This window comes from Symphalangus syndactylus, chromosome 5 (assembly GCF_028878055.3).
Source record: "Symphalangus syndactylus isolate Jambi chromosome 5, NHGRI_mSymSyn1-v2.1_pri, whole genome shotgun sequence".
NCBI classification, from domain to species: Eukaryota; Metazoa; Chordata; class Mammalia; order Primates; family Hylobatidae; genus Symphalangus; species Symphalangus syndactylus.
Genome location: NC_072427.2, coordinates 115303234 through 115319861, shown reverse-complemented (window position 1 = coordinate 115319861; position 16628 = coordinate 115303234). Strand labels below are relative to the sequence as shown.

General features: G+C 45.9%; 1 protein-coding gene and 1 non-coding gene across 4 annotated transcripts in view; one reads left to right on the top strand and one right to left on the bottom strand.

Moving 5' to 3' along the window:
- CGNL1 (cingulin like 1) overlaps positions 1-16628 on the top strand; it is a 175277-nt gene that overhangs the window by 27410 nt on the left and 131239 nt on the right. The window lies entirely within an intron of this gene.
- On the bottom strand, positions 1394-1495 carry LOC129483629 (U6 spliceosomal RNA). The gene has a single exon (XR_008658144.1). It is a non-coding gene; the product is annotated as a U6 spliceosomal RNA (small nuclear RNA).

The following is a 16628-nucleotide window of genomic DNA, read 5'->3' as shown; positions in this document are numbered from 1 at the left end:
GGCAACATCTGGCTGGCTAGAGGCAGGCTGGAAAATACTCAATCTAAATAGATGGAGGTGACGTTGTGCAGAAGGAAAGAAACATCCCGAGGGAGTGTCCAGTGGCTTTTAATGGCCGTGTCTAGAGAGGCACTCCTGCTCTGTCCCAGGGCTGGCTTCTTCCCTGGATCTGGGGGTTGCCCCTGCCTTTTAGAAGACAGATGCACAGCCCCAGAGCCCAGTTACCTCCCCTGACCCCCTCCAAGCCTTCCGCAGAGGAAAGGGGCCTCTCATAGCACCGGCTGATGCCCAGAGCCAAGAGTTTCTGCCCGGGGAGTACCTTGAGCTAGTGCTGGGTGTCAGACTTGACTTTCCATCTACTTCCAATGCAATTCAAGGTGTTGATTTTGACTGCTGGAACTGTGTCTTCCTTCTCAGCCCTTTCTCAAGGCTGCCTGTGTGCTTGTTCTTATTAACCAAGCCCAGAAGCCAGGGACCTGGAAGCCTGGCAGTATTTCCAGGAAAGTAGCTTATTTCTGTCACTTGCTTCTCCCTGCTGAGCTTGGAAGGACCCAGCTTTGGACTTCTTGAAACATCAGGGCAAATTTTTCCCCCTCTTTCAATTTGCATCTACCTGCTGGTGAAAAAAGCAGAACAGCATCTTCATGGATTTATGACCATTCAGGGTTTTTAAAGTGTTTTATAGCATGTAAGATATTTTCAAGTGAAGAATGCAGTTCTAATAAATCCAATGAACCTGTCACAGATTTTCTGAAACCAAGTTTCTTTGAAAAACTATGGTGATGACATGTTGAAGGTGCTTATTGAAAAATATGGATCCTTGTAGTGAACATTTTTGCAAAGGGTGCATTTTCACATAAAAACCGCTTTCAGTAGCAGCTTCATTTAGTTATTCTGCAGCTACTTGGCTGTGGGTTCCCAGAGAGCCCTGAGGCAACCTTTATAAAAGGCCTAGGTTCGACTTCTGTTTGGTCACTTCAGCCTTTGAGCACCCTAAGAAGGTTCAGAGAACACCAAATTTCTTCCCAGTAAAGAGGTCATGGAATAAATCTTTGGAGGAACTCAAGAGGGGCACCTGCTTTTGAACAGTCATTAGCCAAACATGGGTAGATTCCTATTAATCATTGCCAAGAAGGTACTCGGGAATCAAGTTCATGTGGAATTGGGAGATTAAAAGGGTTAGGAGTCCTTGGAGCCATAAGACCCCTGAAGTTCCAACTATGCTGTGTGCTTTCTGTGTAATCTTGGGTAAGAAATCACTTGACCTTTCTGAGCCTTGATTTCCTTACCTGTAAAATGGGAATGCTAATCATTGTACTACCCACCATACTGTCTTTTTACGTGAATGAACAAAGCCACATTTGTATTGGTGCTTTCTTTCCTTTCTTCTTTTTGAAATATGAGATGCTTCGTGAATTTGCTTATCATCTTTGTGCAAGGGACATGCTAATCTCTATTGTTTTAAATTTAGTATATGTGCTGCTGAAGTGAGCCCACATTGGCGCTTTCTAAACTGTAAGGTGCTGTGTCCACATTAGGCATTAAGATGATGGCTGCCTTTTTCACTTCACCCACCCCATTGCCTCCATTGTCAACGATGACGTTAACATCATTGTTTCCCTACTCTAGAGGGGGACTGCTTTCTATCTCATACCTGACTCTGGTGTCTGATTTCTCCCATCACTCTGGCATTGACTCTAGGCTACCCTCAGGTGCTGCTCCCGATTTGGGAGCTGTGTGTGACCTTTGCTTTTCCTGTCTTCAGGTAAAATTTTCTCTTTCCAAATCTTTCTGCTGTAATGCTGTCTAGGTTCCTGAATTTCTGTGACATTCTTTGATCTGTCATTTGCAATCTCCAGCTCTTTCCTGCCTTTCAAGGGTGTGTGGTAAGCTGGGTGAGTGGGGAGCAGAGTGGAGCTGGGGATCCTGAGAAGGCAGTTCATTCATACAGCTCTTTCTGTGCCTTCTTATGTCCTCCTCCCTCAGCCTAGACTCTGAGCCTTTCCCCAGGGCTCTAAGAAGACAGGAAAACTCGCAGAAGGTGTGGACCTTTTCCTTCCTTCCTTCCTTCCTTCCTTCCTTCCTTCCTTCCTTCCTTCCTTCCTTCCTTCCTTTTTTTCTGTCTCTCTCTCTCTTTCTTTTTTTCCTAGTGGGGCTACAACTTATGTTTAATACAAATAAATGCTTTTTATTCATTTAATACAGATATTTACCAAGTACCCCCTGTGGGTCAGGCCCTACTGTCACCCTAAGGATACAGCAGGAAGCAAAGCAGAGGTGGAGAAGATCCCACCAAACACACAGGTGAGGCGTATCAGTGAGTGATGAGCGCTAAGAGGAAGTATGGCCAGATGAGGTAGAAGATGAGGATGGGGCGGAGAGAATCCTACCTGTTGGCAAAGCCTTTTCTACAAGATGGTCCAGGAAGATTTATCTGATAAGCAACAGGAGGGTGAGACCTGAAGGAGCCTCCAGATCATGGCTGCCTGGGGGAAGGGCACTGTGAAGAGGGGACAGGGACGCTGAAAGCCCTAAGGCATGAGGCGTAAGAGCAGGAGGCTGCTGGGTGTGTTCTGGGAACAGCAAGGAGGCCAGAGTAGCTAGAGGGAGGGAGTGAGGGCGGGGGTTCTAAGAGAAGGAGGGCAGAGCATGCTGAACTTTGCAGGCTGGCGTAAGGGTTTTCTTCTGACGGGAGTTAGAAGCCAGTTAAGGGTTCTGAGAATGGTGGAGGCAAGTGGCTCAGCTAGGAGCCTAGTGAAGTAGCCTAGAACTTTCTGTGGAATTTGTTCTGCAATCATGCCAAGTGGCAGTGGCATGGTAACATGGGTAAGTGGTAGTGACTGGATCCTGAGATGGGAACTGAAAGCCTGGAGTGAATGTCTCAGGAAACCAGATGCCCGCCTGGCCCAGAGGGTCCTCATTTCAAAACTGTTTAAAAATGGCAAACACGTGAGATCATGGTAATCAAACTTACATAAGTACTGTGCAAATCCAGAAAATTTTTGGTGAGTGTACTGAATTATTTGCCAATGATCAATAGTGCTGGGCTCTGAATGCAATCTGAAATAAAAAATTTTTTCCTGAATATATTTATCAAAATACTGAGTGCTTACCAAATACTGGTGCTTACTGTACTAGTTGACCCGTACAATCAGTTTTTTTAAGCTAACTTAAATTTATGACTTTTGACTTATTCCTGATCTATTCAAAGGCCACTTGGAAGGTTGGACCATCTGTCCTTTTGACATGAATTTTCCCTCCGATGGGGGTAGAATTGGTAATTGTTGGATCATCTGATTATTGCAGACAGAAGTCCTCTCACTTGCCCCTGCTGTTAGGAGGTGGGCTTCCTGAATGGCTTTCCGTATACATGAAGAATTTCAAGACCTTCCGTTAATGCGGTCAGAGCTAAGTTTTAGCATTTACAGGAGGTCTTGGCTGACTTGCTATAACTGACAGCAACCTGATGTTTGGACACCTTTTCCTTTCTTTGTTCTTAGTAAATATGATGAGAAAAAAGACTCCTCATCTGTTTTGTTTTGTTTTGTGAATTACTTGTATTCTTACCACTCAAAAAAATGTTAAGTAATTGTGAAAAAATAGGGGGTTTTGCCAGGCACAGTGGCTCATGCCTGTAATTCCAGCACTTTGGTAGGATGAGAGGGAAGGACAGCTTGAGACCAGGAGTTTGAGACCAGCCTGGGCAACATAGTGACACCCTGTCTCAACAAAAAAATTTAAAAATAACCAGGCGTGGTGTGCATGCTTGTGGTCCCAGCTACTTGGGAGGCTGAGGCAGTAGGGTCACTTGACCTTGGGAAATTGAGGCTATAGTGAACTGTGATTGTGTCACCACACTACTTTGGCCTGGGTGACAGAGTGAGACCTTGTCTCAGAAAAAAGGCAGGGTGGTGGGGCTTGACAATTTGTTCAATATCTGAAAGTATTAGAAAAAATTATTCTCAATTTTTCTTTTCTTTTCTTTTTTTTTTTTTGAAATGGAGTTTCACTCTTGTTGCCTAGGCTGGAGTGCAATGGCATGATTGCGGCTCACTGCAACCTCCGCCTCCTGGGTTCAAGCGATTCTCCTGCCCCGGCCTCCTGAGTAGCTGGATTACAGGTGCCCACCACCACGCCTGGCTAATTTTTGTATTTTTATTAGAGACGGGGTTTCACCATGTTGGCCAGGCTGGACTCGAACTCCTGACCTCAGGTGATCCACCTGCCTCAGCCTCCCAAAGTGCTGGCATTACAGGTGTGAGCCACCATTCCTGGCAGAAAAAAATTAATTCTCTTTGGTATTTTCAAAATATGTGGGGTGAGAGGGTGCAGTGGAAGTTAGGAGTTAAGTGACCTGACTAAATATCTGTGTTCTGCTGAAATCTTGCAGAAAGTGGGATGCTCAGGAAGAAAATCGTCTATCTCACGAAGCCATTTCCCACAAGCAGCTGAAGGCAGGGCACACCGTTATGTTTATTTTGGTAAAGGGAAAGCAGAGTTAAGTTTCTCAGGGGCCCCAAACCTCAAGGATGATGAACACACACATTGATACACAGAAGTCACTTCCTTTGATAGACATCCTTATCTCGAACGCCTCACTCAGAGACGAATCTTTCCACAAATGTGCACTGCCCAGGTGAGCCTTTTGGAATCGGATAATCAATTATTCAAGAATGTGACTTTTAAGTCCCAAAGCAAAGTTTGGACAGTTTTCTCAGAGCCAAACCTCTGGATATTAGTGCACTTTTCTGGGATAACATAATTTAATTTTAGTTTAGCTTTTTTTTTTTTTTTTTTTGAGACAGAGTCTCCCTCTTTCGCCCAGGCCAGAGTGCAGTGACGCGATCTCTGCTCACTGCAAGCTCCACCTCCCGGGTTCACGCCATTCTCCTGCCTTAGCCTCCTGAGTAGCTGGGACTACAGGTGCCCGCCACCACGCCCGGCTAATTTTTTGTATTTTTAGTAGAGACGGGGTTTCACCGTGTTAGCCAGGATGGTCTCGATCTCCTGACTTCGTGATCTGCCCGCCTTGGCCTCCCAGTAGTTTAGTTTTTTAGAGATGAGGTCTCCCTTTGTTGTCCAGGCTGGTCTTAAACTCCTGGCCTCAAGCAGTCCTCCCACCTTGGCCTCCCGAGTAGCTGGGACTACAGGCACACACACCACACCCAGCTCATTAGTGTCCTTTTCTATCAATCAGCATAGGGGTTCGTAGATGCCCTCCTTATAAAGATGTACGCTCTTGAAATTGCCTTTAGGCCAGACACAGTGGCTCATGCCTGTAATCCTAGCACTTTGGGAGGCCGAGGCAGGGGGATGGATCACTTGAGGTCAGGAGTTTGAGACCAGCCTGGACAACAAAGCGAAACCTCGTCTGTACTAAAAATACAAAAAAATTAGCTGGCTGTGGTGGTAGGCGCCTGTAATCCCAGCTACTCGGAAGGTTGAGGCAGGAGAATCGCTTGAACTCGGGAGGTGGAGGTTGCAGTGAGCTGAGATGGCACCACTGCACTCCAGCCTGGGTGACACAGTGAGACCCTGTCACACACACACACATACACACACACACACACACACACACACACACACGCACTGCCTTTTGACTTCTTACCCTCAGGCATGTGTGCATTCATTGAGGACATTAGGAACTAACCACCACGGAGATTAAGGCTGCAGCTCAGCTTTCCAGGAGCTTCCTATCTGCAATGGGCAGGTTGATAAGTTAAGGGACAATCTTGGTGTGTGGTTGGGCTGAGGCTAGCAGTAGGGGTGGGTCTGTGTGTGTGTGTGTGTGTGCACGTGCGTGTGTGCTGAGGGAACAAAAGGTCTGAAATCTGGTCCAGGGGAGAGTTGGCAAGGTGAGGCCTGAGGAAAGCGGGCTGGCAAGCTCAGGAAGCAGAGGAGCTCCACGCATTTGGAGACATGTGAGTAGGTGCACAGCCTGCGCAGGGGAGGCACATGGGCTGGAGACATCCAGGGCCCGGTCTTGAACTCCATGCTGAGGAGCTTGTGTCTTTATGCCGAAAGCAAAAGAAGAAAGAAACCACTGAGTAATTTTTAGGCTGAAGTACACATTTGAAAAGATGAAGGTGGCCATGGGGAGGATGGGTTGGAGGAAAACAAGCCTGAGGCTGAGGATCAACTTAGAAAGCCACAGCTGTAATCCAATGGAGATATGCATATAGCTCTAATTAGGGCCATGGTGTGGGGATGGAGAAATATGGCTGAGAGGTTTCAGGAGGCAGGGTCAACAGGAAGACATCACTAACTGATGTTGTGTGAAAGGCAGAGGGAGAAGGTCGGATGCTTGCAGGTCCCAAGAGGGCGTGGAGTTGACTCTGAGGCCACGTTCCATGTAAGTCAGGAGCTCTTAGGAAGAGTCAAGTCGGGCTGGGACTGTTAGGACTTTTAGACATTTAGAAGCTGCTAAAACAAGAGTAGGAGAAGTTCTAAGTTCAGTCTAACCAGGGAGTTGTTCTTACAAGAAAAAAATAGAGAAATAAGTCCAATAAAACCGCTGCTTGGTTTGAAAAATCAAGTGGGAAGGGAAAGATGAACAGGAATTTCTCTGCAGAGCATCTTCATCTGATGCCTCGTGTGAGGATCTTGCCCTTTCCGAGCCTGACAGATGGTAACGATCCTTCCGTTCTGGAAGATTAAAGGCATAAGCCATTAGCCCAGAAGGTGCTTCAGCCGAGATGGTTTGGGGTCCTGAGCAGTGAGAACTCACCACTTCAAGGAAATGGAATCCTGTCTTAGTTGAGGGTATCATTTGCAGTGTGAGGACCAGGCTCGAGGTAGCCTGGCTTAGGAAAGGAGGCAAGAGAGGACTGTGGAGCGAGACAGACTCCGTCAGGATCCCAGGCCTGTCAGCTGTCAGCTTCACAGTCAAATTACTTAAAGTCCTTGTCCTTCAGTTGTCTCTGTTTACATGTTGTTAAGTAGATTAAATGTGAACCTAGGCAAAGTGCACAAAACAGTACCTGACTCATGATAGTTCCTCAGTAAATCCTAGTTCCTTAGTTGATATGGAGGATGGTTTATACCACCATTGGGCTGCATTTCCTACCCTTGGCCTTCTGACCTAAATGAGGCTTGATCCCTGGGGCTGACTGCCATCATCTCTCCCCTCTTCTACTCCATGTCGCTGGCTATGTCAGCAGATGGGAGAGTGTTCTGGAAGTCTTCCCATCACCACCTCTCTCTAGGCAGGCATTTTGGCTGTGTCCGTGTGGTTCCAACATGTGTACGTGTGTGTAGCAGGGAGGGAGGAGTGAGTATGAAGAGGTCCAATAACAACAATTGAGGCAGAGAAAAAATAAATTCAGTCCACAATATCTGAGGCTATATTATCTGCTAAACTCGTTTTTCAAAATGCCAAACTTCTGCCTCTTAATTTTCTCGTGGCTTATAGAGAGTGCCCTTCAAATCTTGTATTAGTCAGGATGTATTTGTATTGCTTTAGCTTCTTTTCTCTCTTGCTAAAAAAATAAAATGCAATCCTTAATAAGAGACTGAAGTTCGTGACATTTGTGTCTTGTCAGATTCAGTGGAGAAAAATCAGATTTGCTTGAAAACAAAATGATAAATATGTGGTGTTGGTGTTTTCATACAAGAATCTACAGATAAGCTGTAACAGCTTAGAGAACATAATTGTTACTGTACCACAAAGACCAAGTTTTCTAAAAAATAACTTTTGAAGGTCTTACTAGAATTTATCACATTTATACCATGTTGTATGGTGATGTTGGATGGCCATGTTTCCTTAATATCAAAATATGACTAAAGAGTGTCATATGTTGGACTCCATCCACAGACACAGAGACTTTCCTGACATGAGCTGGTCTCTGAGTCTTCCTTTTTAGAATACGAGCTTATTTTCCCCAGAATCATCACAGCTGTCTAGAGCCTTCCTGTTTCTCCTTTCTTGGAGTCACTGCTGGCTTGATATTTGTTCACTTGGACGTTCTCTCGTATACCAACTGTGATCTTGCTGGGGAGTCAAAACCAGATCTGGTTTTCCTTGTCCTCAGGGAACTTGCACTTTAGCTATTCTGATATTTGTGCCATGCACTGTCCAGATCCCACTAGTTTTCTTTTTTTCTTTTTCTTTTTCTTTTTTTTTTTTTTTGAGACAGAGCCTTGCTCTGTCACCCAGGCTGGAGTGCAATGGCGCAATCTCAGCTCACTGCAACCTCCACCTACCAGGTTTAAGCAGTTCTCATGCTTCAGCCTCCCAAGTATCTGGGATTACAGGCGCCCGCCACCATGCCAGGCTAATTTTTTGTATTTTTAGTGGAGATGAGGTTTCACAATTTTGGCCAGGCTGGTCTCAAACTCTTGACCTCAGGTGATCCGCCCACCTCAGCTTCCCAAAGTGCTGGGATTACAGCATGAGCCACCGCACCTGGCCCAGATCTCACTAGTTTTTTTTTTTTTTTTTTCATTCTCTTTTGATGTGGATAATTCCATTGGCCTTTGGCTCAGCTGCTGTATAGAGGTTCTTAATATCTTACAAAACCTCACTGAGCGCCTTGATGCTGTCTTCCACCCCTTTCCTGGTCCTGGAAGGTTACTTATTTTAAACAAGAGCATCAAATCCTTCTTGGAAAATTCCATCAGCGCTCATATTTTCTGTGTTTGCAGTCGATTATCTGGCATTCAAAGCCCCGCTAACGTTCAGAGCCTCCTGTTGTGTGACATTCCCAGGTTTCCTTTTGGGACAGGTTTGGATTGACTTCCTTCCTCTGCCAAGAGGGCAACCAGCTGATGACAGTTTGGAGAGTTTGTATTGGCATCAGACAGGTGTTGGTGATGTGCCTGAAAGTCACTCCTGAGATTCTCGTTTATTTCTGTCCCAGGCTGGAGTTTCACAGGCAGTGGCCCGAACCACCCTCATCCTAGCTGTAGACAGAGGCAGGTTCACTCAGCAGGGAGCCTTTTATCCTCAAGACCTTTTCTGTACAGATAAAACGCTCGGATAAGATCTGGAGAAAACCCTTTGTTCTTTGGTCGCTCTGCATCCTCTTTTCTCTTAAATGCTGTTCCTCACTGTGCTCTCCTCTGGCCTCTTTGGTGTGATTATCTTGATGTTCTCTGTATCTGTTAAGGGATGATTGTTGTCTGAGTAAATATGAGATGGCATCTTTGATTCTCACATTTCCCAGGAACCTGGCTGATGCGGGACTCCTTTCTCAAACCTGCTTGTGAATGGATAGCCAGGCCCTGTTTGCCTTCCTCCAACTCATGGGGAACTCATTGTCTCCTGAAACAGCCTGGTTTGTCTTGATGCATCTCTGTGAGAAAGCTCATTTCCCCCTTTCGATTGAAGTGGAGTTTGTGTCCCTGGCACATCTACTCTTTATTGGTTGTTCTAACCTTTGGAGCCACACAGACCAAGTTTAATCTCCTTTTCACATGACAACCATTCTGGTATTCATGTGTGATGAGAGTTGATCATGCTTCCAGCTCTACTCCCCTCCTTCTGTACCCAGTGCCATCTCTTAGTATCTCAGTTTCTTTTTTTTCTTTTTGAGACGGAATCTCACTGTCACCCAGGCTGGAGTACAGTGGTGCGATCTTGGCTCATTGCAACCTCTGCCTCCTGGGTTCAAGGGATTTCTTCTGCCTCAGCCTCCTGAGTAGCGGGATTACAGGTACGTGCCACCATGCCCGACTAACTTTTGTAGTTTTAGTAGAGATGGGGTTTCACCATGTTGGCCAGGCTGGTCTTGAACTCCTGACCCTGTGATCCGCTCACCTTGGCCTCCCAAAGTGCTGGGATTAGGGTGTGAGCCACCACACCCGGCCTTCTCTCTCTCTCTCTCTCTTTCTTTCTTTCTTTCTTTCTTTCTTTCTTTCTTTTTCTTTCTCCTTTTCTTTCTCTTTCTTTTCTCTCTCTCTCCTTCCCTCCTCCCTCCCTCCCTTTCTTCCTTCTTTCCTTCCTTCCTTCCTTCTACAGGTTCTTGCTCTGTGGCCTAGGCTGGAGTGCGGTGGCATGGTCAATCATGGCTCACTGCAGCCACAACTTCCTAGGCTCAAGCCATCCTCCCAGCTCAGCCTCCTGAGTAGCTGAGACTACAAGGTGCACACTGCCAGGCCTGGCAAATTTTTGTATTTTTTGTAAAGATGGGGTTTCACCCAGGGGTTGTCCCTAGGAGTTGCCCAGGCTAGTCTGGAACTTCTGGGCTCAGGCCATCCATCCCCCTCAGCCTCCCAAAGTGTTGGGATTATAGGCATGAGCCATCATGCCCGGCCAGCATCTCAGTGTGGAAACCACTCTTTCCTGGCCACCCTTTTTTCTCTTTTCTTTTAAAAAATTAACAGACATTTTATTTAGAAGATAAGCATAGCTAACTAGATTTCTTCCCATACCCTCATTCAGTGATAAAAAGTAGATCAAACACTTTTTGGTTGAGAACAATGTTGCTGGGTAGATTTTTGTGGGAGTTCTCTACCATCGGGCACGCTTGGCTGCCACAGAGCAGCTGCTTGGCCTTTTCATCCCCCAGTGTCGGCATCAGTTTTACAGGGAACTTTCTGTGGCTGTTTCAAGGAGATGCCTCCAGAGCCCCATTTGCAGTCACATGAGCCGTATTGTAGTACCCAGGGCTGTGGATCTCATGAAGTTATTTGTAATATTCTAACAGAAATGAAAAGTCTTTAAAAAGCCTCAAGTGACTTGAAGGCACTATGTGAAGAGAAGGTTTACTAAAGTGATCTGGATGTAATATAATCTGGCTGCTGTTTTTTGTAAACCAGACTCTTGCTGATCAGCCTCAAGCAGAGGTGGCTGCCTACATCAGGTGGGCATGGAGATTACAGCAGCATCAGCAGGTTCCCTTTGCTAAGGGGGCTGCTGGGCTGGTGGCCTCTTCATCCTTCAGGCTCCCTGCATGTTCCTCAGAGGCTCCGAGGAAGGCAGACGGGGCTGGCCGTCCATCATAGGCAGATTTCAAAAGGGAATCTAACGTCAGCCCCGCAATAAGGGCAGGTTTCTTCCAAATCAGAGAGTTGAGGATCCCATCTCATATTTACTTAGTAACAGTCATCCCTTTATGTATACAGAGAAAAGCAAGATAATCATACCAAAGATAAGCATAGAGGTGAGTGCGGTGAGGAGCGGTGCTTGTGTGAAGAGGCAGACGTCTGAGATAGCTGCGTGGAGTTGCTCTGGGCTCAAGGGGAGTCTGCAGTGTGGTTAACTGCCCTGCCCTGTTGAAACTAGATATATCGTTTCCAGGGGTCACCGTGGTGTTTGCCAGTCATCTCACAGTGAATTTATCACCTGTGTTCCTCACACCTTTTTAAAACCAAAACAACAACAACAACAACAAACCAACAAAAACAACCCACTAAAACCAAGATTTGCTTTCACGTCTCATCCACCCTACAATCAAGTGATTGATTTCTTAGGCCCAGGTTAGGGTTAGGGGCTTCAAATTCTCCTTATTAAACCTCATTTCTGTTAGCCTTGATCCATGATTCCAGCCTGCTGATCTGTTTGGCTCCTAAACTCTCATGTATTGCATTGTCTATGTTTCCGAAGCTCTGGTGGTTAAGGACATAGGCTTTGGGGGAGAGAGAGAATGGGCATAAATCCCATTCCACCACTTAGTGGTTGTGTGGTTTTGGGTAAAGGCACAATGAAGAATCTTCTGGGGCATTTGACGGAGCAGATGAATTGTGTCTTATGGAACCCATGGCAGAAGGCAGCAGCCTTGGGAAGTTAGAACTGGGAAAACTGAAATCAAATACATCTTATCTCATCCCAGCTTCCATCTGAACATTTAAATCCTTTTTCTTTCCTTCCTGGAGGCTGACTCTTCCATCTACTTGATAGGCATAACAGTGTCTCTCCAAAGATGCCCACATCCTAATCCTGGAATCTGTGACTACGCCATTTTGCACAGTGAAAAGGATATGCTTAATTTAAGGACCTTGAGCTGGGGAGATTATCCTGGATTATTTAGGATAATCACAAGAGTCCTTTTACGGGAGAGAGGGAGGCAGGAAAGTTGGAATCCAAGAATGAGATGTGACAACGGAAGCAAAGCCAGAGAAGATGCTACGCTGCTGGCATTGAAGATGGAGGAAATGACCAAAAGCTGAGAAATGCAGGTGGCCTCTAGAAGGAGGAAGAGGCAAGGAGACAGAGTCTCCCTAAAATGAGGAATGCAGCCCTGTTGCCCCTTGATTATTTGAATCATTTTAAGCCACTCAATTGCAAAAAGATTCCTTCCCTTAAAAGTCTTCCAGATTCTACCCACCCTCTTGCAGTAATGAGCTCCCCAGCTATCTCTGAGCCCCATTTGGAGGCAGAGTTGTTCCTGCTTTCACACGTCCTCCATCACTCTTGTCCCCCTCAGTGCCTGACACAGGCCCAATGTAGAGCGTGTTCTTGGTAAATGTCCGTGGAACCAAAGCTCCCAAGGGAAAGCTGATGATGCCTTTCAGAAATCCAGCTGCATGATTATGGTTCTTTGGGCTCCTTCTGTAGTAGCTCTGCCAGAAAAGGGAACGAGGTTAGTTTCTCCTGATTTTTTCCCAGCGGACCTCTGGTGGGATTAGAGACGGCGGCTGCTTCCCTGAGTGTCCCTTTGCCGGCTGTGGGATCCCTGCTCTGGGGCCTCTGTGTTGTGAGTGCACCTGCTCTCTGAGACTGAACTGCTGTCTCTATAGTCCTCAAATATCAGAGGTTGGATTGAAAACACCCACAGAAGTACAGTTTTGATGCCTTCTAGTTCTTGAGTGTACTGCAATTGAAAAGTTACTTCCACATTCCTGATCTCTTTTAGTCCCTGTGTTAGCTCCTTGAAGCAGCCACCCCCACCTTTTTTTTTTTTTGTTCAGCTTTTTTTTTGTTTTTTGTTTTTTTCAATTGTAAGGATGAGAGTAACAACTTCCAAGCTCTTTAAATGTGGGGTTGGAAACCGACCATTCCTTTTTTTGTTGTTCAGAGGTGCAGGTTGGTAACTTGCCCAAAGTCTTACTGCTTGTTTAGGCAGAAGATGTTTCTGTTCCCAGTGCTGTTGGAACCCCAGCTCACCACGTCTTCAAAGTCATCAAGAATGTTCTCATTCTCCTCTAAGAACCCTGGCTAGACCTTTGCATCCTGCTCTTCCTTCTACTTAAGCCAGCATCCTCTCATGACCCCTCTATCCCTGCTGTTAAGAGAGTCTTCTTGGTGTCTGGGCCTACAGCTGCCTGCAGCCATCTTGCTTCTGTTTTGAATTTGTGTTGCTCCAGGAAGGCCTCCAGATTGGCACGCTACTCTCAGAAGGCACTTGGTATCACAGTGTCCTGGGAACTTGTCTCTACTGCTGGGGTGCATACACAGATGCTCAGTCAATGCTGGAGGGTTGGTTACCTGGAAACCACATCCTCAGCCTCCTTTCTCTTCATAATCCTCTGCAGGTGGTCCCCAACCTACAAACCGATGAGTTCTAAAAGCTTATGTTGCAGTTAGTTGATTGGAGTTAGGATGCATCTTCCTGAGGATTCAGTGTCATAAATGGTGGTTAGGTTCCAGGCCCCCAACCAACATCTATTCCAAAGTTCAGCTACAACAGTAGCTGTTGTATAGCTGAACTCTGGAGTCGTGAAGAGAATGGTCTTTGGACCCAGGCAGGCCTTGATGACTTCTGGTTCTGCTCTATCTGGGTGACCTTGGGCAAGTGATTTAACCACTGAGCTTCAGTTGCTTCACCTGCAAAATGGTGATAATTAATACTTACCTGGCAAGGTTGCTGAATAGTGAATATAAGGTGTTTAACATAGTAGTTAGCACTTGGTAAATGCTCAGTATTATTTATTACTGCACTATTACATATCTAGTTTGTTTAATAGCACCAAATGCCTAATCATTGTTTGTACTGCCCTTTCTCCCTTCCCTCCCCTCCCCTTCCCCTCCCCTCCCCTCGGTTCCCCTCCCCTTCCCCTCCCCTTCCCTCCCCTTCCCTTCCCTTCCCTTCCCTTCTCTTTCTCTTCTCTTTTCCTGTCTTTCTTACAGAGTCTTACCCAGGCTAGAGTGCAGTGGTGGAATGTCAGCTCACTGCAACCTCCATCTCTTGGGTTCAAGCAATTCTCATGACTCAGCCTCCCGAGTAGCTGGGATTACAGGCATGTGCTACCACACCCAGCTAATTTTTGTATTTTTAGTAGAGATGGGGTTTTGCCATGTTGGCCAGGCTGGTCTTGAACTACTGGCTTCAGGTGATCCACCTGCCTTGGTCTCCTCAAATGCTGCGATTATAGGCATGAGCCACTGCACCCAGCCTATACTGCCATTTCTGTGGGTAAACTGACTCCAAGGTCAAACACTACATTAGTCACTCAGAATTGAAATAGTGGTGTCCGCCCCCCGCTCCCCGGGGATTTCAGATTGCTGGGGAAAAGGAGTCTCTCTTATTCATTTATTCATTCAATTCATAAACAATTGCATTATGCCAGATATACTGGGGGGAAAGGTGAGCAAAAGCCAATATAGCCCCTATTCCCATGGATCTTACAGATGGATGATGGAGACAAATATTAATTAAAACAAAAATCATCTAAATGTGAAAATACAGCTGCTATGAAGGAGGGGTGATGGGAAAGGGTCTAGGGAGGTGTTTCCTGGGTATTTGGTGGGTCTCTGGATTGATTCTTTGTCATTGGTTGGCAGACACTGTCTTCAGCTAAGTGGCTCAGAGCTTTGACAGCACTGGCTTTGTATACGAACAAGGGCAGAAGTGGCTTGAGCCTTTGGGGTTGGTAGTAGAAGCAGCAGCCCAAGTTGTCTGAGATGTTGGGGATACCATCAGAGACACCTAGGTGGCCGGTTAAGGAGGAAGCATTTACAAGAGAGGAGTAGCTGGGAAGAGGCATTGCTGGGGAGGAGAGGAAGCTTCTTGCCTGTGGGTCAGGAATGCTGGGTTCTCAGGTGGTGCTTATTAAGGAGTGGTGTAACTTGGCTACCCCTGGTTTTCAGCCAAAATAACACCCCAGTCTGTGTTTCCTGCCACTGTGGCTTCCTATGGCTAAACAAGTGTAATGAATATCTTGTTCCATATAATTGCTTCTGTCTCATATCTCATTTTTTGGTACTCATGTCTTGCTCTCAATCCCTTTCTGTTTCTCTTTTTTTCTCTCCTATTTGGTTTCTCTCGTTCTGCTCCGTGACTAAATCAGTTCTTCTGTTTTTCATCCAGTTATCATGTCTGTCTTGGAGAAGCATGTTTTCTGGGGAAGGTTGGTCTACCATGGTTGCCCAGCTCTCTGCTTGCTCCTTCTTCCTTCCATAAGATGGCAGTTTGCAGTTTTTTAGTTCTCTAGTTCTACTCTTTGGCTTGTGGGAAACTGTCCACAGCTCATAAATTATCACCACATCGCTCATATTCACACCCTACCTTGTCTAGTCCCCTGAGTGTGGAGACTTGCTGGGCTTCTCTTTATGTACCTGTGATGTGATGCTCTGTGTTCAATGGCCCAGGGAGATGTTTGCCTTGTTCTTCCTGGCAGAGGTGTAATCTGAGAGCAGTATTCTGAGACCTGACCAGCATGTGTGCCCCATGACCTATTGAATGATGTGACTTTCTCTGTGCTGGCAGCCCAACATGCCAGAGGTGGAGGTTGAGTCGGGAGTTGGGTGTGCAGTCCTGGAGTGACCACACTGACTGCATCAGTGGGTTTCACTGCCTGATGCCTCCCTTTTCTTGACATTGCTTAAAAAAAAAACCTCTTTAATTTTAGAATAGCTTTAGATTGATAAGGAAATTGCAAAGATCATGCAGAAACTACACCCAATTTCCCCTATTATCAATATCATACATTTGGTTTGCCATAATGAAACATTTTTGATAAGTTATTATTGGGTAGAGTCCACATTTTATCCCGATTTTCTTAGTTTTATTTAATGTCCTTTTTCTGTTGCCTGAGCCCATCCAGGATACTACATTTAGTTGTCATGTCTTGGCTGTGATGCTTTGAGACGTTCCTTGTTTTTGATGACCTTGACAGTTTTGAAGGGTATTGGTTGGGTATTTGCTAGGATTGGAATTTGTCTGATATTTTTCTCATGTTTAGACTGGGATTAGGGGCATTGTGAGGAAGACCACAGAGATAAAGTGCCCTTCTCATCAAAGGACATATCAACATGACTTATCACTACTGATATTGATCTTGATAAACCATGTGCCTGGCTCAGTTAGTGTCTGCCAGGTTTCTCCACTGTGAAGTTATTCTTTTCCCCCTCTTTCTATACTGTAGCTTCTGGGAGGAAGTCACTATTTGCAGCCCACACATAAGAAGTGAGGAGTTATGTTCTCTGTCCTCTGGGGCAGGTTATCTAAATAAATTATTTGGAATTCTGCATGGGTGAGTTGTCTGCTCTTCCCCATTTATGTATTTATTTGGCCATAAATGTGGATTCATGGATATTTATTTTATACTTTAAGTTATCCAACACTATCTTTTGGGCTGTTGGGAGATCTTTTGTGTTTTTTTTTTTTTTTTTTTTTTTTGAGTCGGAGTCTCGCTCTGTCGCCCAGGCTGGAGTGCAGTGGCACAATCTCGGCTCACTGCAAGCTCCACCTCCCGGGTTCACGCCATTCTCCTGCCTCAGCCTCTCCTAGTAGCTGGGACTACAGGCG